Below are 26,733 nucleotides of genomic sequence, written 5' to 3'. Positions count from 1 at the left end.
GACTAGTAAAGGATGCAGGGGGTGCAAGTGGAGAATTCATTCCTAAGTCAACATCTATTAATTTTTTCCTGCAAGTAAAATTAACCTCCAAGCTCTCTCCCATCTAAAAGGAACTTTCTAGCCAGTAAGCCTGTTGAGGACCCTTACGACCAAGCATACATCAATGCAGGTCAAATTCCAGAAGCAACAACCTGCTTCTCAACAAAGAGATAGTTCCACTCCCAACCCTGCAAGCAATATCAAGTTTGTTTCTTCTTACTTGGTTTTCCTGCTCTATTTCAACCACCTTATACCAAATCAGTCTTTCTTTTATGCTTCAATAAATCATTTGCCAATCCATAGTTCTACTATTGTTTTGAAAGTCCCACCCTGCAATCTTATGGGTGCCTAGCTTAGTGAGTCTTTGCTCATAGACCCAACTCACCTAGCACTGCATATATGTAAAAATACACACCAGTATGCCCTTGCTTAGCACAACACCACCTCAAGATATGGTGTGATAGTGCAAAGAAGGGTCAAGATTGTTACGGAGATACTTTTTGGGTTATGTTACAAAGATACTTTTTGGGTTACACAAATACTTGTAGTAACTTTCTATATTTAGATAGACTTAACGTGTAAACATGTAACGTGTAAATATGTATGTGTACAGTAAAACCAGTAGCAACTAGACGCTGGAATCTGTAAGTCTCTTCTATATAAATGAAAAAAATCTATGCAAAGGGGTATTGAGACCAAAATTGACATGGTATCAGAGCCCTTACTTTGTTTTTAGTCTCTACGGTTTTAATCTCTGGTATGCGATTTCCATTGCTATTTGTGAGAAAGTGTGAGTTTTCGGTGGGAGAAATTTTCCTTTTCTTTTCCGCACGTTTTTCTGGTTCCTGGTTGAGAGTCGGAGCTCTCTGTTGTGCTCATCCTTCTAAAGTTGCCATTTCGTTGGCTGTTGGAGCTCTGTCGGCATTATGAGCTTTGCCTCTTGTTTCGGGGTCCTTATTCTTGAGTTTTCTTGGTGGTCAGTGCTTTCGGTGGGTGGCTGTGTGCCCGTCGGCATCTTCTGTGGCAGTTGGCAACTCATTGGGTGGCTGGGTTCCTTCTGCGCCCGCTGTTCTAGTTGCGGACTACTCACCGTGGTGCCTTTTCTTGTGGTGGCTGCGCATCCTTGTGACTGTCGGCAGTCTCTGTGGGTGGCTGTGTGGTGGTCGACCACTTTTGGCGTGGCTGACGACGGTGCTTGCTGGGATTTTTTGGGCTTGCGTGGTTGACGACGTCTTGCATTTTTTTTGGCTTGCCGTGATTTGTGCTGGGAAGGTATTTCTCTGCATATTACTTGGGCCCTCTCATAGCCGTAACTTGGATTTTATTTAGGCCTTCCCTCTTATAAGCCCACGTTTAAATAAGTCCGCATATTTAGGCCTTCAGATAAGTCCACTTGTCTCTCGGGACTTAGATTTTATTTGGGCATTTCCTTTTTCACTTAGACCATTTATTTGGTTGGGTTTATTGCTGCTTGGGCTTATTGCTGGTTGGTTTATTGCTGGTTGGTTTATTTTATTGGATTTGCTGCTTGGGCTTATTTCCTTTAAATACATTTTCATCATGTCTATTGAAAATACTATTATTCGCTTTACTAGAAAGAATTTTCCCATGTGGGAATTTCAGTTTAAGATGTTTTTAAAAGGAAAAGAATTATCAAATCACATTGATAATTCTGCTAAGGTTCCCACTGATGAAAAAGAATTTGCTCAATGGGAGGTCAAGGATGCCAAGGTAGTCTCTTGGCTATTGGGAAGCATTGAGTCTCACCTTGTGACCAATCTTCGCTGTTTCACTACGGCTCAAGCTATGTGGGATTATCTTCACCGTATTTACCACCAAGATCACAGTGCTCGAAAGTTCCAATTAGAGTTGGAAATTAGTAATTATAGCCAAGGCAATTTACCTATTGCACAATTTTATTCTGGTTTTATTAACCTTTGGAGCGAGTATTCTGCCATTGCTCATGCGAAGGTTCCCACTGCGGCCCTCGCAGCCCTTCAAGCAGTTCATGCGGAGAGTCAATGCGATCAGTTTTTAATGAAACTTCGACCTGAATTTGAGCCCGCTCAAGCCGGTTTATTGAACAGTGATCCGGTTCCTTCTTTGGACATTTGTTTGGGTGATTTGTTGCATGAAGAACAACGGTTATCCACTCAAATAAGTATGACTTCTGAAAAAGTCTTTTCCGAGACTGTGAATGTAGCCTATACAGCACAAGGGAGAGGAAAGAACAAGTTGCAGTGTTTCAGTTGCAAGGAATTTGGTCATATTGCTTGCAACTGTTCTAAAAAGGTTTGTAACTACTGCAAGAAAGATGGTCATATCATCAAAGACTGTCGAATATGGCCTCAAAATCGCCAATCCCAAGCTTTTCAAGCTGATGTTCAGTCTTCTGCTTCATCTTCTGTGCCACCTACTATAAGCTCTGATTCATCTGTTCTCACACCAGCAATGGTCCAACAGATGATTGTGTCTGCTTTTACAGCCTTAGGCCTGCAAGGTACTAGTACTAACTCATCTTCTTGGATTGTTGATTCAGGCGCTTCTAATCATATGACTAATAATATGACGAGTCTTCATGGTGTTCGTAAGTATAAAGGCACACAAAATATTCAGATCGCTGATGGCAGCACTCTTCCTATTACTGCTGTTGGTAATTTGGGCTCTTCATTTCACAATGTTTTTGTCTCTCCTTGCTTATCTACCAATTTAATTTCTGTTGGACAATTGGTAGATAATAATTGTGATGTTCACTTTTCTCACGGTGGTTGTCTTGTGCAGGATCAGGTGTCGGGGACGGTGATCGCGAAGGGGCCTAAAGTAGGACGTTTGTTTCCCTTACAATTTTCTATTCCTAATGTTGTTGCTCTTGCTTGTACAGCTACTGCCAATACTAATGAAGTCTGGCATAAGAAATTAGGTCATCCTAATTCTGTTGTCTTGACTCATCTTATGAAACATGGTTTTTTGGGCAATAAAGACTCATTTTCTTCTTCTCCTGCATCTTTTGATTGTGCTACCTGTCATCTTAGTAAAAGCAAAACTTTACCTTTTCCAATGCATGGTAGTCGTGCTTCTAACTGTTTTGAGATTGTGCATACTAACATTTGGGGTGTGAGTCCTGATATTTCTCATGGTCAGTATCGTTATTTTGTGACGTTTATTGATGATTATAGTTGATTCACCTGGATATATTTTCTCCGTTCTAAAGTCGACGTATTTTCTGTCTTTCAAAAATTTGTTGCACTTATCGAGACACAATTTAGTACTTATATCAAAACTTTACACTCCGACTCAGGGGGCGAGTACATGTCTCATTCTTTTCAAACTTTTCTTCAGCAAAAGGGGATAATTTCCCAGCATTCTTGTCCTTATACTCCTCAACAAAATGGAGTAGCTGAGCGTAAGAATCGTCATCTCTTAGATGTCGTTCGTACGTTGTTGATTGATTCCTCTGTACCCTCTAAGTTCTGGGTAGAAGCTTTATCTACTACTGTCTATTTGATCAATCGTTTGCCTACTACCACTCTAGATTATGACTCTCCTTATCTTCGATTATTTGGCATATCTCCTGAGTATCAATCCTTTCATACATTTGGGTGTGTTTGTTTTGTTCATTTGCCACCTATTGAGCGTCACAAACTTGCTGCACAGTCTATCATGTGTGCTTTTATGGGATATAGTCCTACTTAGAAAGGATTTGTTTGTTATGATGCTCATGCAAATAAATCTCGCATCTCACGGAATGTGATCTTCTTTGAAAATCAATATTTCTTTCAGTCTTAGGTTATTTCTAATCCTCCTATTACTCTTCTTCCCGCTTTTGATGATGTTAGTTCCTCTATTAAGCGATTTCAACCAGGTATGGTGTATCATCGACGTCTTCCCCCTTCTTCAACGCCCCTTCCAGACACTGATCCGTCATTTGATTCTGTGGTTCCTATACCTCGGCACTCCACCCGAGTTACACATCCACCAGATAGGTATGGTTTTCCTCACATCTCACTTACTGCCACACTCGACACTATTTCTGTTCCTCACTCTTATACCTAGGCATCCACCCAAGCATGTTGGCAACAGGCCATGCAAGAGGAAATCCAAGCTCTTCGAGACAATCACACTTGGGACCTTGTAATTTGTCCTTATGATGTCAAACCAATTGGCTGTAAATGGGTATACTCAGTCAAGTTTAGAGCTGATGGCTCACTGGACAGATATAAGGCCCATCTTGTGGTTCTTGGGAACCGACAAGAGTATGGTATTGATTATGAAGAGACATTTGCACCTGTTGCCAAAATGACTACTGTGCGAACTATCTTGGCACTTGCTGCGTCGCAAGGATGGTCTCTTCGGCAGATGGATGTGAAGAATGCCTTTCTACATGGGGATTTGAAGGAAGAAATCTATATGTCACCACCTCCCGGCATGTTTGCTACACATTCCTCAGAGGTTTGTCGATTACGCCAATCCTTGTATGGACTGAAACAGGCTCTGCGTGCATGGTTTGACAAATTTCGCTCTAACCTACTTGCTTTTCATTTTACTCAAAGTCAGTTTGATTCCTCTCTTTTTCTTCGCAAGACTTCCACAGGAATCGTATTGCTTCTTGTATATGTCAACGACATTGTGATTACTGGTTCCAATACTGAGTTAATTAAGCAATTACAACAGCATCTCAAGGCCTATTTTCACATGAAAGATCTTGGCCCCCTACAGTACTTTCTTGGTCTTGAGGTGTAGCTTACTCCAACTGGTATGTTGTTACACCAACACAAATACACACAGGATGTTATTTCATTGGGTGGTCTCCAATTGGGTAACTCTGTTTTTACTCCCTTAGAGGTAAATCTTAAGCTCAGTCAGGAAGAAGGGGAGCTTCTATCAGATCCATCCTTGTATCGGCAGCTTGTTGGGAGTTTGAACTATTTGACAATTACTCGTCCTGATATTTCGTTTGTCGTGCAGCAAGTCAGTCAATTTATGCAAGCTCCTTGACATCTTCATTTAGCCGCTGTCTGCCGCATTATCCGATATCTGAAGGGCACCTCTACCTGCGGGTTGTTCTTTCCTAAAGAATCTTCCTTACAATTGATGGGGTATAGTGATGCTGATTGGGCTGGATGTGTGGATACTCGTCGCTCCGTTACTGGCTGGTGCATGTTCTTAGGCAATGCACTCATTTCTTGGAAGAGTAAGAAGCAAGATAGAGTTTCCAAGTCCTCTATTCAGTTTGAGTATCGTGCTATGTCTTCCGCATGCTCTGAGATCACATGGCTTCGTGGGTTATTGGGGGAACTTGGCTTTCCTCAGCTGCATCCCACTCCCCTTCATGCTGATAATACCAGTGCTATTCAGATTACCGCTAATCCTGTATTTCATGAGCGTACGAAACATATCGAAGTCGATTGTCATTCCGTACATGAATCCTTTGACAAACATATGATTATCTCCCTCACATTTCCACTGAATGTCAAACTGCCGACATATTCACTAAAGCTCTTTCTCGGCATCGGCATCAGTTTTTGGTTGACAAATTGATGCTTCTTGATCCACCAACATCAATTTGAGGGGGGATGTTACGGAGATACTTTTTGGGTTACACAAATACTTGTAGTAACTTTCTATATTTAGATAGACTTAACGTGTAAACATGTAACGTGTAAATATGTATGTGTACAGTAAAACTAGCAGCAACTAGGCGCTGGAATCTGTAAGTCTCTTCTATATAAATGAAAGAAATCTATGCAAAGGGGTATTGAGACCAAAATTGACAAAGATGAATAAAATCTGAGCTTCTGCCTTGCCAAAAAACTAACTGTTAACAGCTGTATTTTGACAAAAGGAACCTTGAAGAAATTCATTGCCAGTGCCAAGTCTCATTAGAAGGCTCCTAATAAACATATAATTTTTTACCAAGCTGCAACATCACTATTGCAATATGTACTCCACATCCCCATGCTTCAGAGCATAGTGTACACAAAGTGACCATTTTTACTGAAAATTTGAAATTATAACATTAATGTGATCTCCGATTATCGACAATACCTTTACAATCCCTACTAAGACAAAGTTAAAATTCAGCTCAATATACATACAAACTGTGTAAAGAGTCATTCTGGTTTCCATCCAAGTAGGCATAGTGATGTATATAAAAGGTGAATGTCCCATGAAGAAAGCCTGTTAAAGCAAAGGATAACCAATGTGTGCTAGCCATTATGTAACACTTACGGAAATTGTTGCATGAATGGAGTTCTACTAAGTACTTAGTGTTCCCAATGCATTGTTTTGCATTCCTAGTTATGAAACAGTGTTCCATGAGTAGATTTTTAATTAGTACTCAGAGTTCCCAAGGTATTGTTTTGCATCCTTTTTCCCTTCTTTTCTTTCTTTTTACCCCTCCTAAAAATGTCTATATGAGTTTTTTTTTTTTTTTCCAAAAGTTTTTCACAGTGTTTGAATATGATGTGTTTGCGTACATATATTGTATTTGCAATGTATTTTGATCTGAGAGGAAAGGCATTAAGCAGCAGTATAAGCAAGTTTTACTAAAACAAGATCGCCATTGACAAATCTTGCTAACAACCAAATTACATTTGATTGTGGAGAATGTTCTGAATTCTTACAGTATTGTCAACTCCTTAAGGTTTCCAAGCTCCTTTGGGATGGTCCCATGAAATGCATTAAGGGCAATTGACCTAACAAAAAAAAAAAGGACAAGAATCAGAATTAGGAATTAGAGCTATCCAGGAGACCTTATATTTCAAGTAACAACCATGATGTTGACTATTTCAACAGTTACAGCATGGTGCTCTATGCAAAACCTGGAAAATTCACAATGTCAGTTTTTTTTGTACAAAGTACTCCATCGCAAACCATATGAGGAATGGAACCCTGAATGATGATATAAACCAAAATTTAAATGCAACAATATATAAGATTTGATGGGATGAGTGGTCCAAAAAATACTAGTTTTCAAAATAGATAGCATATTTTTCGTAAAATCATTTGAGCAGTTTTTTTATTAGTAATGTAATTTTATTGGAAGTGCAGATGGACACAACCCTATTATAGAGGAAATATATAAAAGGATAGAGCCACCTAAAAAATTAAAAAAAAACTAAAAATAAAATAGCAAAAGTTTTCAAAAATCTAGAAAGCAAAAAAGTTGGGAACTATTGTGAGCAGCCATCCAAACATACAGAGTGCTGAACATTGTGGCTTTTAGTTCTTTCATTGTCCTATCATGGTCTCCAAAACTTTGGCCAATGTGTTTTCACCAAATGCATCACATTAAGCACAAAGGGGCTGTCTGTCAAACTTCTGAATTTTTACGATCTCCAAAAGGACTTTGCCACCACGGCAACAACTCCACCACCTGCTAGAATCTGACCCACTCAATCCCAGGCATACTAACATTGCAGGCCATAATTCTCCAACCAATTCACAATGTAACAAAGGTGATCAATTCTTTCCCCATTATACTTGCACATTGGGCACCATTCTTTTTTTAAAATGTGGCTCTTTCTTAAATTGTCCATAGAGACTATTGTTACAGAGATAAATTTTGGGCCTTTCATCATCTAGATAATATAGCAGAGAAATAGGTTAGCTGTAAATAGACTTAACATGTAGATACTTAACTTGTACAGTAAAACCAGCAGCAATTTAGTCGCTGAAATCACGTTAAACATTCGGCACTCTATTGTATCTCTCTTCTATATATATATATGAAGGAAACCAATGAAAAGGGGTATTCAGACCAACCTTGACATGGTATCAAGCTTTTACTCTGATTATCGTTTCTCTGTGGTCTTTATCCTTGATAGTTTCTAAGTTGCAATGATAGGAATTGTTTTTCTTCTCGGTTCTCACACTTTGGTGAGTTTCTAAGTTTGTGGTGAGTGTTTTCTCACAAGTTTGTTGGGTTCCGACTTGTGGGCTTGTCACTTTGGTGGCTGTTGGGATTACTTGATAGTTGCAAGTGCTGTTTGGTGTGGCAATTGATACTTTCTGTGGAGGTTGACAGCATTTATTGGTGGCTGTGAGGTGGTCAGCAACTTTTGTGGGCGGCCAAGTGGTGGTCGGCAGTTTCTGTGGTGGTCAGTAGCTTCACTTGGTGGTTGTGAGGTCATCGGTTCTTTCTGTGGTGGTTGCAACGTCTCGGGCATGCTTCAGGGTAGCTGGGTGCCACTTCTCCATGCGCCATTGTCTGAATATAAGGACACTGGGCTGATTTCTTGCGGGCTGGGCAAGTATTGTGTTCCTTGGGCTTATTTCTTGGGCCTATTATTTCTTGCGCCAGTGGACTTTTTCTCTTTGCCGTGAGGTGGTCTTGACTCTCTTGATGAAAACATCAGCATATTTATTTCTTTGCCGTGTTGTTGAACTGACCTTTTATTTTAAAGTTTTATTTCTGCTGGGCTCTTATTTAGATTTGGACCTGTTTTGAGTTAAGTGCTTGGGCTACTTGGGCTTATTTTTTTTACTGTTTGGGCTTATTTTTTTAGTGCCTTTCATCATGTCTATTGAAAATACTATTGTTCAATTTATTGGAAAGAATTTTCCTACGTGGGAATTTCAATTTAAAATGTTCTTGAAAGGAAAAGAATTATCAAATCATATTGATAGTTCTGCTCAAGTTCCCACTGATGAAAAAGAATTTACACAATGGGAGGTTAAGGATGCTAAGGTGATCTCTTGGCTGTTGGGGACGATTGAGTCTCACCTTGTGATCAATCTTCGCTGTTTTACTACAGCTCAGGCTATGTGGGATTATCTTCACCGTATTTACCACCAAGATCATAGTGCTCGGAAGTTCCAATTAGAGTTGTAAATTAGTAGTTATAGTCAAGGCAATTTACCTATCGTACAATTTTATTATGGTTTTATTAACCTTTGGAGCGAGTATTTGCCATTGTTTATGCTAAGGTTCCCCACTATGGCACTCGCAGCTTTTCAAGCAGTTCATGCTGAGAGTCAATGCGATCAATTCTTAATGAAGCTTCGACCCGAATTTGAGCTCGTTAGAGTTGGTTTATTGAACCGTAATCCGGTTCCTTCTTTGGATATTTGTTTGGGAGATTTGTTGCGTGAAGAACAACAGTTATCCACTCAGATGGGTATGACTTCTGAGAATGTCTTTTCTGAGACTGTGAATGTAGCCTATGTAATACAAATGAGAGGAATGAACAAGTTGCAATGTTTCAGTTGCAAGGAATTTGGTCATATTGCTCGCAACTGTCCTAAGAAAGTTTGCAACTACTGCAAGAAAGAGGGCCATATCATCAAAGATTGTCGAGTACTGCCTCATAATTGCCAATCTCAAGTTTTTTAGGTTGTTGTTTAGTCCTCTTCTTCTACTTCTGCGCTGCCTACTGTAAGCTCTGATTCATTTGTTCTCACACTAACAATGGTCCAACAAATGATTGTGTCTACTTTTATGGCCTTAGGCCTGCAAGGTACAAGTACTTACTCATCTTCTTCGATTGTTGATTCGGGTGCTTCTAATCATATGACTGGTAATACGTCGGGTCTCTATGGTGTTCGTAAGTATAGAGGCAGGCAAAATATTCAGATCGCTGATGGCAGTACTCTTCCTATTACTGCTCTTGGTAGTTTGGGCTCTTCATTTCGCGATGTTTTTGTCTCTCCTGGATTGTCTACCAATTTGATTTATGTTGGACAATTGGTAGATAATAATTGTGATGTTCACTTTTCTCGTGGTGGTTGTCTTGTGTAGGATCAGGTGTTGAGTGATCGCGAAGGGGCTTAAAGTAGGACATTTATTTCCCTTACAGTTTTCTATTCCTAATGTTGTTTCTCTTGCTTGTACAGCTACAGCGAATACTAATGAAGTCTGGCATAAAAAATTAGGTCATCATAATTCTATTATCTTGACTCATCTTATGAAACATGGTTTTTTGAGCAATAAAGATTCCTTTTCTTCTTCTCCTGTATCTTTTGATTGTGTTACTTGTCGTCTTGGTAAAAGTAAAACTTTACCTTTTCCTGTGCATGGTAGTTGTGCATCTAACTATTTTGAGATTGTACATATTGATGTTTGGGGTGTGAGTCCTGTTATTTCTCATGGTCATATTGTTATTTTGTGACGTTTATCGATGATTATAGTCGATTTGCCTGGATATATTTTCTCCGTTTTAAAGCTAATGTGTTTTCTGTCTTTCAAAAATTTGTTGCGCTTGTCGAGACACAGTTCAGTACTTGTATCAAAACTTTATGCTCCGACTCATGGAGGGAGTATGTGTCTCATTCTTTTCAAACTTTTTTTCAGCAAAAGGGGATCATTTTCCAACGTTCTTGTCCTTATACTCCTCAACAAAATGGAGTCGCTGAGCGTAAGGATCATCATCTCTTAGATGTCGTCCGTACTTTGTTGATTGATTCTTCTGTACGTTCTAAATTCTGGGTAGAAGCTTTATCTATCGCTGTCTATTTGATCAATCGTTTGCCTACGGCCACTCTAGATTATGATTCTCCATATTTTCGTTTATTTGGCATATCTCCTAAGTATCAATCATTTCATATTTTTGGGTGTGTTTGTTTTGTTCATCTGCCACCTGTTGAGCGTCACAAGCTTGCTACACAGTCTGTCACATGTGCCTTTATGGGATATAGTCCTACTCAGAAAGGATTTGTTTGGTATGATGCTCATGCAAATAAATTTCAAATCTCATGGAGTGTGATTTTTTTCAAAAATCAATATTTCTTTCAATTTCAGGTTATTTATTATCCTCCTAGTACTCTTCTTCCTGCGTTTGATGATGTGTCTTCTTCTATTAAACGATTTCAACTAGATATGGTGTATCATTGACGTCTTCCCCCTACTTCAACGCACTTTTCAGACACTAATCCGCCATTTGATTCTACGGTTTCTATACCTCGACACTCCACCCGGGTTACACATCCACTAGATAAGTATGATTTTCCTCACATCTCGCTTACTACCACTCTCGACACTATTTTTGTTCCTCGCTCTTATACCTAGGCATCCACCCAAGCGTGTTGGCAGCAAGCCATGCAAGAGGAAATCCAAGATCTTCAAGACAATCACACTTGGGACCTTGTAATTTGTCCCTTTGATGTCAAATCTATTGGTTGTAAATGGGTATACTCAGTCAAGTTTCGAGCTGATGGCTCACTAGATAGATATAAGGCCCATCTCGTGGTTCTTGGGAACCAACAGGAGTATGGTATTGATTATGAAGAGACATTTGCACCTGTTGCCAAAATGACTACTGTGCGAACTATCTTGGCACTTGTTGCATCGCAAGGGTGGTCTCTTCGATAGGTGGATGTGAAGAATGCTTTTCTACATGGGGATTTGAAGGAAGAAATCTATACGTCCCCTATTCTCGGCATGTTTGCTACACCTTCCTCAAAGGTTTGTCGGCTACGCCGATCCTTATATGGACTGAAACAGCGCGTGCATGGTTTGACAAATTTTGCTCTAACCTACTTGCTTTTCATTTTACTCAGAGTTAGTTTGATTCCTCTCTTTTTCTTCACAAGACTTTTACAGGAATCGTATTGCTTCTCGTATATGTCGATGATATTGTGATTACTGGCTCCAATGCTGAGTTAATTATACAACATCATCTCAAGGCCTCTTTTCACATAAAAGATCTTGGTCCCCTACAGTACTTTCTTGGCCTTGAGATGCAGCTTACTCCAACTGGTACGTTGTTACACCAACACAAATACATGCAGGACGCTATTTCATTGGGTGGTCTCCAATCGGGTAACTCTGTTTTTACTCCCTTGGAGATAAATCTTAAGCTTCATCAGGAAGAAGGGGAGCTTTTATCAGATCCATCCTTGTATCGGTAGCTTGTTGGGAGTTTGAACTACATGACAATTACTCGTCTTGACATTTCTTTTGCTATGCAGCAAGTCAGTCAATTTATGCCGGCTCCTCGAGATCTTCATTTAGCTGCTGTCTGCCGCATTATCCGATATCTGAAGGGCACCTCTACATATAGGTTGTTCTTTCCTCAAGAATCTTCCCTACAGTTGGTGGGGTATAGTGATGCTGATTGGACTGGATGTGCAGATACTCGTCGCTTTATTACTAGCTGGTGCATGTTCTTAGGCAATGCACTCAATTCTTGGAAGAGTAAGAAGCAAGACAAAGTTTCTAAGTCCTCTACTGAGTTTGAGTATCGTACTATGTCTTCCGCATGCTCTGAGATCACATGGCTTCGTGGGTTATTGGGTGAACTTGGTTTTCCTCAGTTGCATCCTACTCCTCTTCATGCTGATAATACCAGTGTTATTCAGATCGTCGTTAATCCTGTCTTCCATGAGCGTACGAAACATATCAAAGTCGATTGTCATTCCATACGTGAATCATTTGACAAACATATGATTGCTCTCCCTCACATTTCCATTAAACATCAAACTGTAGACATATTCACTAAAACTTTTTCTCGGCACTGACATAAGTTCTTGGTTGACAAATTGATGCTTCTTAATCCACCAGCATCAATTTGAGGGAGGATGTTACAGAGATAATTTTTAGGCCTTTCATCATCTAGATAGTATAGCAGAGAAATAGGTTGGCTGTAAATAGATTTAACTTGTAGATACTTAACATGTACAGTAAAACCAGCAGCAATTTAGGCGCTAAAATCACGCTGAACATTCGGCGCTCTATTGCATCTCTCTTCTATATATATATGAAGGAAACCAATGAAAAGGGGTATTCAAACCAACCTTGACAACTATATCTGTGATAACCCACTCATTCTTTGTTTTTTAATTATGAGCTTCATTTTACTTGCCGTACCTTGATGGTGTGTTTTAAAAGATATCCAGCAGATTTCAAATCAAGATAGATATTTTAAAGTTTACGGATATTTTAAATATTCTGAAAATATTTATATGTAATATTTCCAGTATTATTAGATAAACTTGTTTTTAAAGTAACACAATTATAATATTTTGATGAGCTTTAAAAATATTATAATTGTGGATAATTATTTAAATTAAATATTTTAATCATTTTAAAATATTACAAGATTTAACTTTACGTTGAAAACTCTAAGTTAAATTTAAATGGTTTTATCATCTTTGAGTAATTAACGAGACTTCATCATTTTAAATAATGATGAATGAATATTATTTTATAAACTTTAGTTTATAAAATAATACGTATTTTCAAATCAATTTTTAAATTCATCGATAGATCGTTTTGTGGATCCCGAGACGAAGGGTCTGGATTAAATACCCAAGCCCCTCTCCTTTCCTCCTCACTTTTCTCTTTTCTCTCTCTCTCTCCTCTCCCTCTCTCCCAACCCGATACACGTCTCTTTCCTCCCTCTCACCGTGCGGTTGCTTCTTCCAGCCAACGCCACCACCAGCGCCATACTCCACCTCCACCACCAGCAGCTTCTCCTCTTGCCAACCATCCCATCCCCACCAGTGGTGAGTCCCACCGGCAACGCATTCTCTCTCCTCCTTCCTTTAACTAAATAGGTATGGAAACCCATTTATCAGCTCCTACCACCGCCGTACGAGGCCACCGACCGCCACCAGCAGCTTCACTACCTCATGAGCTTCCCTCCCATAGCCTCCTCTTCCTCCAGCTCTCTCTCTCTCTCTCTCTCTCTCTCTCTCTCTCTCTCTCTCTCTCTCTCTCTCTCTCTCTCTCTCTCTCTCTCTCTCTCTCTCTCTCCCCACTGGGCTACCTCACGCACAGGATTTCTTCATGCACGGCGGCTGCACCGTGCGCAGCTCCTAGTGCTGCCGTGCATGGCCAACTGAGCCACCAAGCTCCACCACCATACTCCCTAACCACTAAGGAACTACCAGCACCCTTCCACCTCCCCCATGAGCCTCTCTCTCTCTCTCTCTACCTGAAATGGGTTTCTCTTAACTTAGATCTACCACCAACAGCCCTAGAGCTGCCATGCTCCACCTCTTTTGCCACTAAGCACTTCCACCAACCTCCCTCTACCTCTACCTTCCCCTAGCTTCCCACGAAATTCAATAGCCTTCCTCCACCTCAAGCATCCTCACTCTCTCTCAGATGCACTGTTCACGGCGTGATGCCACCGTGCTCCGCCACCTCAAACCACCACGAGGTCGCCTTGAGCCTTTCCAAGACCACACCTAGCTATTCCCAAGCTCAAACCGCCACTTTACATGGTGGACAGCCACTGTACGTGGCTAATCGCCACCGTACATGGTGTTAACAGCCACGCACGACTCCTCCGACGCCTTGATCATGACGGACAATGAGCGATGCACGGGTTATCTTGTCGATGGTATAACCCTCTATCTCTCATTATTTATGTATATATTAGTTGGTTGGTTGGACTATAGACTGTGCTGTTAGTATTGTGGAGTTCGCTGCGTAGTTGTAAAGTGAAGTGTAGTTGTGAGTTGTTGGGCTTGATTGTGTAGTGTGCTGTGAAGTATGGGTGTGAGGTGTGCCATAGTTGTGATGCGGCATACTATTGTGAAGGGAGTACACGTGGCACGTGCTCCGTGTCGTGTAGCGACGCACCGTATGATGTGTGTCATGATAATAAGTGATGTAGCAAAGGGAGTACGCACTGTTGTGCAGCGATGCACTATGAGGTGTGCATCGTAGTGATGTGTGTCATAGTGTGGATGGAAGAGAGTTCACGTGAGTGTACTGTGTGGCGTCGGGAACTGTGTAACAGTATCCCGAAGTAGTTGTGATATGGCCTGTAGTCCGAGGTGACAGGTGTCACCTTGTGCTTGACTTATGGCGGAGCGTATATGGAAGTGGTGGAAAAATATCAGAGTAGGGCAGCAGAAGCAAAATAGGCTTCATGTCGTAACTCGGGATTTGTCTTGAGCTATGTGATATGACAGAGGTGCATTTGTGGATGCAGCCCTATTGTTAAGTGTCGGGTTGAACTTGTATAGGGCGGAGAAGTAGGAAGAGTCCTATCGACCGGGTCTGAGCAAGTTGGTATCGGAGTATGGAGCTTGTTTATACAAACGAAAGTTCATTGGACTATAAGTTGGTCTTAGGTGATAAAAGGGATAGGATACATGTGCCTCTGGCAAGACACGTGTGCCGGACAGGTTTACCATATATAATGGATAATCTGTTTTGAGCATGATTACACAGTGTTTAGCCCTAGAGTTGGCTTTAAGCTGTGTGGTGTGCATGGATGGGAATGAGAATTGAGTATTGGTTAGGATATGTAAAGGTAGTAATGGGTAAGTTATCTAGGATTGGGATGCATGACTTAGTCAGTCTGAGTCATGCATCGACATGTGGTGGATAGAAGAATAAGACGGAAGTCTTAGTGTCTTAACCCTAAGGTGAATCATGGAGGTTTACTTTAAGGAATAAGACCCCAAAGGTTTTAGCATAGTAAATGACATGTAAGATCCCAGGAATGGACGGAAAGTGTTCCAAGTGAGGCATAATTCTATTTCTAATATAGTTGCTTATGCATTAGATAGATAATAATGTAAGGTTATGTATATGCATGTAGGTTGTCATTTGACACGCACACAAATGGACTGCATGGAATGAGTATGGCATGAAGTCCAGGTAAGTCTTGCGTTTATACTCTTCTAGAGTTTTTCCTAATTAAACGAAGATGAAAACGAAAGCTTTTTCTCTAAAATACTCCAAATGTTTTTCTCCATGAAACACGCCTTACGAAAAAGAAAGTCAAGCATAAGTTTTCAAGTATAAGTATGTAACGGCTCTCCTTGGCAGTCCCTTTTCACGCACCCAAAGTATGTATGTGTATGCATGTGGATGGATGATATACGTGGTACGTATTGTATATATGTTCACGAAAGGAAACGGAACGAAGCTTTAAAAGATACACGAAATCATGTTTTTAAACTATGAAAATGAAAGAAAACTGCTTTTAAAATGGCTTTTATAAAAAGAAAGAAAACTATTTTTTAAAATGACTTTATGAAGGAAATGAATTAAAAGAACTGTAAGAACTGTCAGAAAGGAATGAAAGAACTTTAAATAACTGAAAGGACTGTAAAGGAACGAAATGACTGAAAATGAATGAATGGATTGAATGCATGATGTATGAAGATACGTAATGGCTACATAAATGGAAATGGAAAAGGTACCAAATGAATGGACTGGGCAGATTGCAATACCGAGTAAGTAGTACTGGTAGTGCACCCAGTGCTGTACCTTGACGGGATGGATTCCCAACCCGTGACCATGGGCGAAATCAGGTCCAAAAGACCGCTAACCCCAGCACATAGGGCGTAACAGTGTGTTACGGCCAATGAAAGCGATAAGAATGAATGAATGTATGCATGTTAAGAAAGAATGCATGAATGTATGTATGAAAAGATGTATGCATGAAAAGATTCTTTAAGAAATGAAGGCAACGAGGCTTGAGAAATTGTTTTACAAGAAGAAAATGTTTTTAAAGAAAAATCTCACCTCACAACGTTTTAAAAGGAATTGCATGTCTATGTATGATATGTATAGAATGATGAATACATGATTGAAAACCTTTGTTCATATATGTTAACTGTATGAAGTAATGCTTATGAGTAATCGACTCATTTTAGTTTTTATATGTGCCTTCCTAGGGACAAGATGAGCATGATGTGTTAGGACGGACACAGTCCAAGGGGAAGAGCACAAAAGCCTAGGCAAGATATTTTGTACGAGATACTTTAATTATAAAATATAATATTTTCCGCTATAACCTTTTAAATTAAGAAACGATTTTTACTTATAAACATGGAGTCTTTTGTATCCTGGCATGAAAAGAAAAGAAATTTCAAAAGGAATCGTAATTCCCATCTATTTTTATTAAAATCATTTTGCAAATGACCCACTACAAGAATGGGTGTTACAATATCTTTCCTAAGGTGGCCACAAAAAAAAAAAATCTACCCTTGAAAGCATCTTGTGTCTCCAACCTCTAACTGAAGGGATGGGTACATTAAAGAAATATTCAACCTCAGATCCACCTTTTGGAGGACATCCAATATATTTGATATTCCATATCCCAATTGATCTAATAACGTTTACATTCCAGTGGAGCACATTATCAAAAAAACTCCATGTGTTTTGCAATAATTGAGATAGACCGAACAATTAGACCCCCTTTGGATTTCAAGATGGTTTCATCTCATCCTATCTCATCTCAATATCCAAACACCACAAAGACAAACAATTTTCAATTTTCAATCTTCAACATTTTCATTTAATCGTTACCTAAACATTACAATTTTTCCAAATTTTTAAACAAAATACAAAAAATAATTTAACATTTTCAAATTGCGAAACAAAAATAATATTAAAAAATTATATTCTAACAATATTTTAACTTTATAATATTTTAACTTTTTCTTTCTCATTATCCAAAACCCCATAAAACATCTTAACTCAAATCATTTCACTATTATTGACAAACTATTTCACTTTTATTCACAAATTTCTTATCTCATCTCAACATCTAACCGAGGCCTTAAGGGAAGATAGTCTTTCAGGGATGGTCCCTAACCAAAATTTGCTTTTAGAACAATCACCCACCTGATATCTAACAAAACAAGGGAAGTTCCCCCACCCTCTCCTAATGTTTTTCCACACACCAACCTCATAAGGCCCACCAAATATATATATGAACACCATATACTCCACATTATACCATATTTTGCATCAACTACCAAGGCCATAAAGCGTACCTCACTGTAGCAGAACACTATAACCATTTACCTAGCGAAGCTTTATTGAGTAGAAGCAAACTTCTGATCCTCAGAACTACCTAACAAAGCTAGGGATGCAGACCTTTGACCACGACTAGGTAGAACTTGAACTCATCGCTAAATCCTCCCCATAAGAAATCCCAATTAAGCCTCTCAAGTGGACGACTGGGTATAAGTTTAGAAAAAAATCCCAACAAACCTCAATCCAGCCAAAGGGAGAGAGAGGGAAAAGAGAAAAATGCAGAAAGAAAATTTCAGCAATCTTTAGATCATTTTTATCTACTAATGTACTGTAGATATATAAGAAGAAAAATAATATATAAATCAAATAGACTCAAAAGATGTAACCACATCCTGTATATGATAGTTAATGCCAATATTATCGGGTAACCTCTGTGATGGCTTTTACAGTTACATTGTTTCATTTTGATCATTTCTTCAGTTACCTTACTGTTTTCTCTAGTCTTTTTGTAACTAAATAGAAATTTTCTCTTTGTAAGTAAATGTTTCCACTGAAGAAACAGCCATCTACCGATGAAAGCCGAGTTTAAATCCAGCGAGCTTAAATCTCTACCTTAAAGTTATGAGAAAGATATAATAACTATAGTAATGTCATGACTAGCTGCGTGATTAAGCAACAACACATAAACTAAATTAGTAATTTTTGCTGAACGCAATTCAATTATCAAGCACAGAAATATTTCCAATCACAAATGATAGCTTTTTCTATACTTACAGAATCTGCAATTTAGATAAGTTTCCAATAAATGCTGGCAAGGTGCCCGTTAAGAAATTTTGATCAATCTTCCTAAAATTCCAAAGAAGAAACAATAATTATCACCGGCTCTAGTTCTTGTATCATGAAAAGATAATGTGTAGTTAAAAAATGTAAAAATACGAAGTTAATTTTCAGAAAATAAAGGCAAAGCGGAGGTATTGAGTAATCCATACAAAAAGGTCAGATATTTCAAAGCCACAATATCTTCTGGAATAACTCCACGTATGTCCAGAGCATAAAATCTCCTGAAAAAACAAACAAACGGTTAGCATGCAATAAGTAATGGAGATGTTTCAAAAATCGTACCTGCAAATGGTATACTGAAAACCAACAGATTCTAGCCTGCATTTGAACGGAAGTAGATCCATTTCTTGATATGGATTGGGCGCTGAAGATAGTTATACTAAGTTCTGGTTTGGATACAAAATCTCTCAATCCATTTTAATTTATCTAATCTAATCTTTATAAATTTTAATCTAATCTTTATAAATTTTTTAAATTTTTACATAAAATATATTAAATAATTTAATTTTTAAAATAATAAAATAAAAATATTATTAAAAAATAATATTTTAATACTAATTTATTTAACTTTTAAGTTTCACTTCACTCCATACCATCTAATTTCAATTTAATATGCTAACCAAAATAGACTTTTGGGCCTTCAAAGACGCCGGCCACAGAACCTTTGCCCAATTTTCTCTATTTGTGTGCGTGCAGTTGTCTTGGACCTTGTTTCAAGGTTTCAGGGTAATGGCAGTTTATTTTACACGCACTAGATTTGGAGCAGTCGTTCAGCAAGGTTACTTTATTTAAGGTAGGTTTGGTAAAAGCATTTTAATTCAAAATTTTTATCTTAATTTAAAATATTTATTTTATTATTATAATTTTTTTAAATTTTTATATATAATATAATAAATAATTTATTTTTTTTAAATTTTGATTTAATTTTTTAAAATTTTAAAATAATAATAATATTTAAAATTAATATTTTAAACTGTTATCTAAATTTAAAACTTTTATCATGTATCAAACCAGCCGGCTTGACTTTAGAACCTCGTCTCTCGCATTAAAAAAATAAAAATCAGAATCTCGTTGTCCTTCGAGACAGTAATGTTGACTTTGTTCAAGACCGAACCTTTTTGTACAGTTGTATCCGTACTCCATACTTTTTATTTTTATTTTTTTATTTTTATTTTTTTAAGTTTTTATTTTTATTTTTATTTTTTTTAACGTTTTGTACTCTGTAGTATTTTAGTTTTTTTATTGTTTAATTTCTATGAATTTTTAACTATATTTATTTAGGTTTATAATTTTTTTAAAATAAAAAAAAAATTGTTCACAAAAATATTTTATAAAAATAAGTTCACTTGTTTGTAAACAAACATTTACACTCCAATATATAACAACTAGTTCAATTACTTAATGAATTTTATATTTGCCAAATATTTTTGTGAAACTAAGACAAGATTTGGTTACACCATTCAGATTAGATGAAAAGAAATATTTTGTTAAAAGTTAAATACAATTAGGGCTGTTCAACCGGGCCGGATTTTATCCGGCCCGGCCCGGAATCCGGTTATACCGGATTCTGGTTCCGGTTTTCGGCCCGGGTCAAATCCGGGCCGGCATCCGGATTCGAAAAACCGGATTAATCCGGTCCGGGTACCAGATTTTAAATCCGGATCCGGGTTTAAAACCCGGTACCCGGGTGTTATAAAACGAAAAGGAAACCCTAATTATTCAAGCCGCGCCCCCCTCCCCCGATTCAGATTCCCCCCCCCCCTTCTCTCTCAGTCTCTGCTCTGCCATGCCATGCGACCTCCTCCTCCTCTCTCTCCCAGTTTCCTCTCTCTCTCTCTCTCTCCCTCTCTCTCTCTCTCTTCAAGCGCTAGCGCTTTTGTCTTGTCCGAAACCCAAATTTGATCGCGCGGCTTGCCGAACGGTGGAAGTGCTTTCGGATCCAAGGTTTCCATTTGGGTATGTTTCCTTTCTTCCCTCTGTTGTGTTCTCTATTTGTTGATTTTGGGGTTTTTTTTTTTTTTTTTTTTATGAGAATATTTGAATGTTTGAGTATTTTTATGTAGATTTGTTTGAATGTTTGATAATTTTTATGGTATTGAGAAATGGAGAAATGGAGATCACGAAATTAAGGAGCAGTAAGTTTGTAAGTTTGTTGTGAAATTTCGTGATGACCATAAACACTCTGTACGTGCTTGGCTCTGGCAAATATGGTATTATATTTGCAAAAACCGCAAACATCGCTGGTTTTGGGAATAACATTACATATGTAAAAGAGTCTAGTCTAAGATATACCTTGCATTTATTTACACAAAAGGTATGCAGAAGAGATACTTTTAAGCCATCAACTAATAAATCTTGACATAATTTATTTAAAATGAAATTGTTAATCCCACCATTTAGTTTCAGAATCTGGAAGCCTCTGGTTCCAGTAATGATGTATTTGAATTTCCTTGTACCTTTCTTGGAAGCAATAGTTTCATTGGTTTTTCAGCAAGAAAGGTTCCGAAAACAATAATAATAAGTTAATAATGTTATGAAGCTTAACTGATTCTGTGTATTTTTTTAAAAAATTTTACAGTAGAACCTTGAACTGTTTCTCCCATTTATTTGTGATGACGTTCTCGTTTCTGCATGAATTGAATCATAGAAATAACTGCTCTGTAAGGTCCTCGATTGAATTTAGCTACAAGTTTGAGAAAATTGATGATGGTTGGGGCCTTTGATTTGGAGTATAGGTTAACTTGCACCCATATGTATTAAACTGCATCCTTCTTCATTGTAGATAGTCCCCATTTCATTTTCTTTGACTTCCAAAGTATGATGAAATTTCAAAGCCTTTTTTCAGTTTGAAAGTTAGGAACTTCATTATTGAGGTATCTCCCATATAGAAGATATCCATCAAAGGTCTAACATGGGTGGAAAATGCATGCAATCAGCCAATGAGAGTGTAGAATATGGAAAGAATCAAAATGTATTGTGAATATATTTAGGTGTTTTCTTTTGTATACTCCATGTACATGGGCATCACACCGATTTCATTTGTATTAATAAAGGTTTTTTTTGCTTCTCAAAATAAAAATGTCTGTGTTATGCAGGAAGACTCGTAGAATGGGAGCTGGTCGTAAGCTCAAATCCCATCGTAGAAGGCAGAGGTGGGCTGACAAGTCATATAAGAAGTCCCACTTGGGAAATGAGTGGAAAAAACCATTTGCTGGATCATCCCATGCAAAAGGCATTGTCCTAGAAAAGATGTGAGATTATTTTTACTGCCTTTCTCTTGTTTCATGAAATATTTTCTGCAGGTGGCATCAACTCACCGTGGGAAGTAAATATTTAATATTGGTCGATGCAGTGGCATTGAGGCTAAGCAGCCAAACTCTGCTATCAGAAAATGTGCTCGTGTTCAGCTGATCAAGAATGGAAAAAAGATTGCAGCTTTTGTACCTAATGATGGTTACTTGAACTACATTGAGGAGAATGTATTTTGTAATGCAATGTGTAAATAACAAAATAATGTAATATGTAGTTGGTTTGCATGCATTTTATTTTTTCATTTTAATATATTTTTATTATTTTGGAAAATGTTAGTATTATGCTTTTTAATGATTTAGAAAAGTTTTTCACATAATATAAGCTTTTATAAATATGATTCACATAAAAAAAATATGATTCAATACATTTTCTTAATTTTAAAAATAAATATAGGAGAATTATGCTTTGCAACATTTAAAAAAAAAAAAAAAAAAGCCTCAAAAACAGTTTTTTTTTTTTTTTAATAAAAAAAAATCCGGGTACAACCCGGTACCCGAATTTCCGGGTTTTTGAAACCCGGATTCACCCGGATTTCGGCCCGGATCCGAAACCGGGTATATCCGGGCCGAAATCCGGCCCGGATTTAAAACCCGGGTTCCGGGCCGGGTATACCCGGATTCCCGGTCCGGAACCCGGATGAACAGTCCTAAATACAATATTATAATATAGTTTTTTTAATATTAATTTTATTTTTAAATTTAAAAAAATCAAATTATTCATTATATTTTATATAAAAATTGAAAAAATTATAATAATTATATAAAATAAAATAAGATGAAATAATTTAATTTTATATAACCAAACCAACTAAAACTTCTCACGTAGCTTAATAAGAAACACGTGTGAAAGGATGACTATCGATGCGGCACAGCCGCACAGGCACTTACACCGGTTTAATAGATTTCTAATAAATGGACTAATTTAATTATTATTAAAATCAGAAGGATTAAAAAATTCAATTAAAAAATATATACTCAAAATTTTTTGTTCTTAAAACTTCATATATCTGGCCGTTGTAAAGAAAGAATAATCCTCACTAATAAGATACTCGCAAAATATATACGTTTCAAAGTAATCTTTCTAATTGATAATTAGGATTTAAATTTAGAAGACTCAATGATAAATCACAGAAAAGCTATTTTATTGCTTATCAACTATCAAGACTCCACTAGTCACCTGAGCTATTAGATATGCATGCACATACATATATGTATGTATGTATGTATGTATGTATGTATATAACACATACATATATGTACTAAATCATTGGAAAAACTTAAAATTATAAAACTATAAACACACATAAAAAAATAAAAAGATAAACTCAGAAAAAAAAAATTATAACTCTCACATTCTTTTTAGGAATATGTGAAAATTCTAATGGATTGGGTTAAAGTGATTTCCTTGAATCTATTTTAGAGAAGAACTTCATTCTAAGTTTTTACATACTTGCTTACAAAAATCAAATCATAGATAGATTGAACCGTTGAATTGAAAAAATCAGGTACTATTATATATAGTTTTGTATGGGCTAAGTTCAGAAGTTAAAGATAAGAGGACTTAGCATTAATTACAGTATTTTCACAAAAACTTTACTGGATGTAATTTACGCATAATATTATAAACTAGATCATGTTAATCTAGGATTGACTGAACTAATGTATGACTTGGGGTTAGAATTTTGAGACCAACTTTTCACATCCAATGTATTATAATTTATGCATGATCATTTGATAAATTAATTTATTTATCATAATCAATCTCGTTAGTCATCATCTGATAAAATACATAAAGTTATTTTTTCATTAAATATAAATAAATAAATAAATTATAAGAGAGATAGAAACATACATTTGAGTGATGTGGCAAGTTGAGCCATTTTCATAAGTACAATCGCAAGTGATGGATGGGTTATTTCCAGGCTCGTCAAATTTCGTTTCATCGAGGGCAGATCCGGTACATAGCTCTGCGCTCATGTTCCATAACAATAGACGCTGACCCCATTTTTGGAATATTGAGTTCAATGCCTTAGCTGTCTCGCACCATTCCAAAATTAACAAAATTTACTTTAGAAAAAACCATCCATACACAAACTAAAGGCTTTTTTACTTGCAATCCAAATACCACTAGAATGATGTAATGCTAATCAACTTATATTTTGATTGTTAAAACCTATCTAGATGCATTACTTCTAATATCATATCACATCATATATACACTGATCAATAATATCATATCACATCATATATACACTGATCAGTAACTATATACAATTATATTTTAAATTAGAGATATTTTGCAAATTAATTTATAAAAATAATGTCACTCTACATAAATACTCTCGTTTTAAAATAAGGTTGTATAAAAAATTAAAAAAAAAAAAAAGATTGTAAGCATATCATTCCTTAAAAATAATTACTTTTTCTAATAAGATTACTTTTTACCAAAAAAAAGTTTACTTGTACACGTTTTAGACTTATACTTTATCATTACTAATAATAAATGAGGCGTATACAACATAGTACTTCGTCCCCTTTGGGGATTATAGAGGGATCTCTTGTCAGTTCTAGCACACCGGAAAACCACCCCTCAAGCATGCGATTTATACATCTTCTTTATTTTCACGTCTAGATTGTTTTTACCTTTCGTTTACTTAGAAAGTTGTCGGGGATTTTACAAAAGAACAAAGACATGTGAAATAAGTCAGCCAGTAAAAAAGATACATGTTTGAAAAGTTTATAGCTCTCCTTAATTCGATCTAATTAAAGCATGTACGATGATGACCATCAAGATGTTAACAACTCCAAGCAGAGAAAACAGCTTTGCTGTAAATCGTGAATTCTGGAGTGTAAACAAACAATAATAGGCATCTTACTGATTCTAGAGCGTTAACGAGAAAGGTAGGTAGGATATTGGTTGAGAGAGAGAGAGAGAGAGAGAGAGAGAGAGAGAACCTTCAGATGGGTCGGTAGTAGCATTCTGAGCGCTGGAAATCTGAAACGAGAAGAAGAAGAATAAGGAGCAGCAGAAGCAGAGAAAGTGATATGGAGAGGGTGCTGAATATTGCTTCGCTCTCGAACTCATCTTCATCACCCTGTACATATGAAAGTATCGTGGGGCTAGTGAATGCTCTGTATATATGCATAAGGGCGGCCCCAGGGTAACAGCACTAGCATTGTACGTCTCTCCCATCTTTAAAATTATATCTTTTAAAAGTCAATTTAGCATTAAAAAAAAGAAAAAAACTCCTACATTGAATTTTGTATTTTGAACCAAATAATATTATTTTTTTTAATTATTATTTTTTATATATTCTACAATTAGCACCATGTGTTCAAAAATATCAATTTTACATATTTAAATATTACTAATTTCATATATCAAAGCGATTAATTTTATCGATAAATATTGATATGTACTTAAAAACACTTTGTATCATCAACATACCCACAGACACAGAGGAGAGAGAGAGAGAGAACCTTCAGATGGATCGGTAGTAGCATTCTAGGCGCTGGAAATCTGAAACGAGAAGAAGAAGAATAAGGAGCAGCAGAAGCGGAGAAAGTGATATGGAGTGGCTGCTGAATATTGCTTCACTCTCGAACTCATCTTCATCCCTCCGTACATGTGAAAGTGCGCGCCATGAGGTTCGTGAATATTCTATATATACGCATAAGCCGCATGCGAGATTATTCGGAAAAATATAACATTACAAATTACGTGAATTGTCACCTCAATTTGCAAGATTTTGTTACTAAAATTTGTAGTAATAGAACCACAACATACATAAAAAGATTATATAAAATAAATTTATAAATTGACATGATTTTATAGAATCCGTTAGATCTACTTTTTAATAAAAATAATTTTACAATCTAATATACAACATTAATCTTAGGCCTGCAACCCGGCCAAACCGTTTGGGTTTTTGACCCGACCCGACCCGCTATAGCATGAAATAAATACGATTCGACCCGACCCAAAGTCGGATCAACCCGTAAATCAAGATCGGAATACACCAAAACTCATTCCAATTATTCTAGTCATTTTCCTGGTAGAAATCGCAAGCATAGAACCCAAAAATGAAAAACCCATTGAGATTGTAAACAAGATCGCATGTTAAAGATTTTCTAGGAATATTTGGAGACGATGGGATGGAAAGGTGAATTAGGAGCAATCGGAGGAAAAGTTTTTGGTTTATCATCAAGGTGGGCCAGTTGAGATAAGGGGAAGATAAAGGTTAGGGAAAAATTGTTGTGAATAGCAGACCTTTTTGAGTTTAAAATTGGGTTGTGAAGTTGGGTTTGAGTTTGTATGATTCGTAGTGTGTCTTCTTCGATCTGATCCTTCATTTCGACATTTTGAATCTTGCTTATTTGTAAGATTTTTGGTTAATCCTATAGATCTCGTGGAAGCTTACCGAGATCTGAAATTTGTAGAAGCCAACAGAGATCTGATCCTCCATTTGTAGGATTGCTGCCTTTATCCAACAAAGATCGATAGAAGCCAACAAGCCAACAGGTGCGAAAGGTGTGTACTGGAAAAGTGCGCATATTTGCTCATCAATGGGGCCTTCTATTCGGTTACATATAAAGGAGATGCTCGAATACAAGCTTCCATCAAAGGTTTGAAGAACATTATACTCTGTAAATGTTGTCTTCAATTGGTTGAATAAAACCCATAGGTGCCATCAACTTTTCCCTCCACTCCACGATAAATATTACTTTGCTCTTAATTCGTGGAGGTTGGTTTTTGTTGCAAATAAAACGAGGAAGAATCACAGTGTGAAAGAACAAAAATGGTGAGAGTCGGATCCTTTTGACATTTAGCGGGTTCGACCCGCAAGCTTCCGTCACCAGTTTTTCTGCACAGCC

At 37.2% G+C, this 26,733-nt stretch overlaps 1 pseudogene; it reads right to left on the bottom strand.

The window, feature by feature from the left end:
• The window catches only part of LOC122275279, a 58,739-nt pseudogene extending 33,258 nt beyond the window's left edge, over window positions 1-25,481 (bottom strand).
• Window positions 25,482-26,733: the final 1,252 nt, after the last annotated feature.

The sequence above is a fragment of the Carya illinoinensis genome, chromosome 9 (assembly GCF_018687715.1).
Source record: "Carya illinoinensis cultivar Pawnee chromosome 9, C.illinoinensisPawnee_v1, whole genome shotgun sequence".
Classification (NCBI taxonomy): domain Eukaryota; kingdom Viridiplantae; phylum Streptophyta; class Magnoliopsida; order Fagales; family Juglandaceae; genus Carya; species Carya illinoinensis.
The sequence above is the reverse complement of the archived record's forward strand: the minus strand, read 5'-3'. Positions and strand labels throughout refer to the sequence as shown.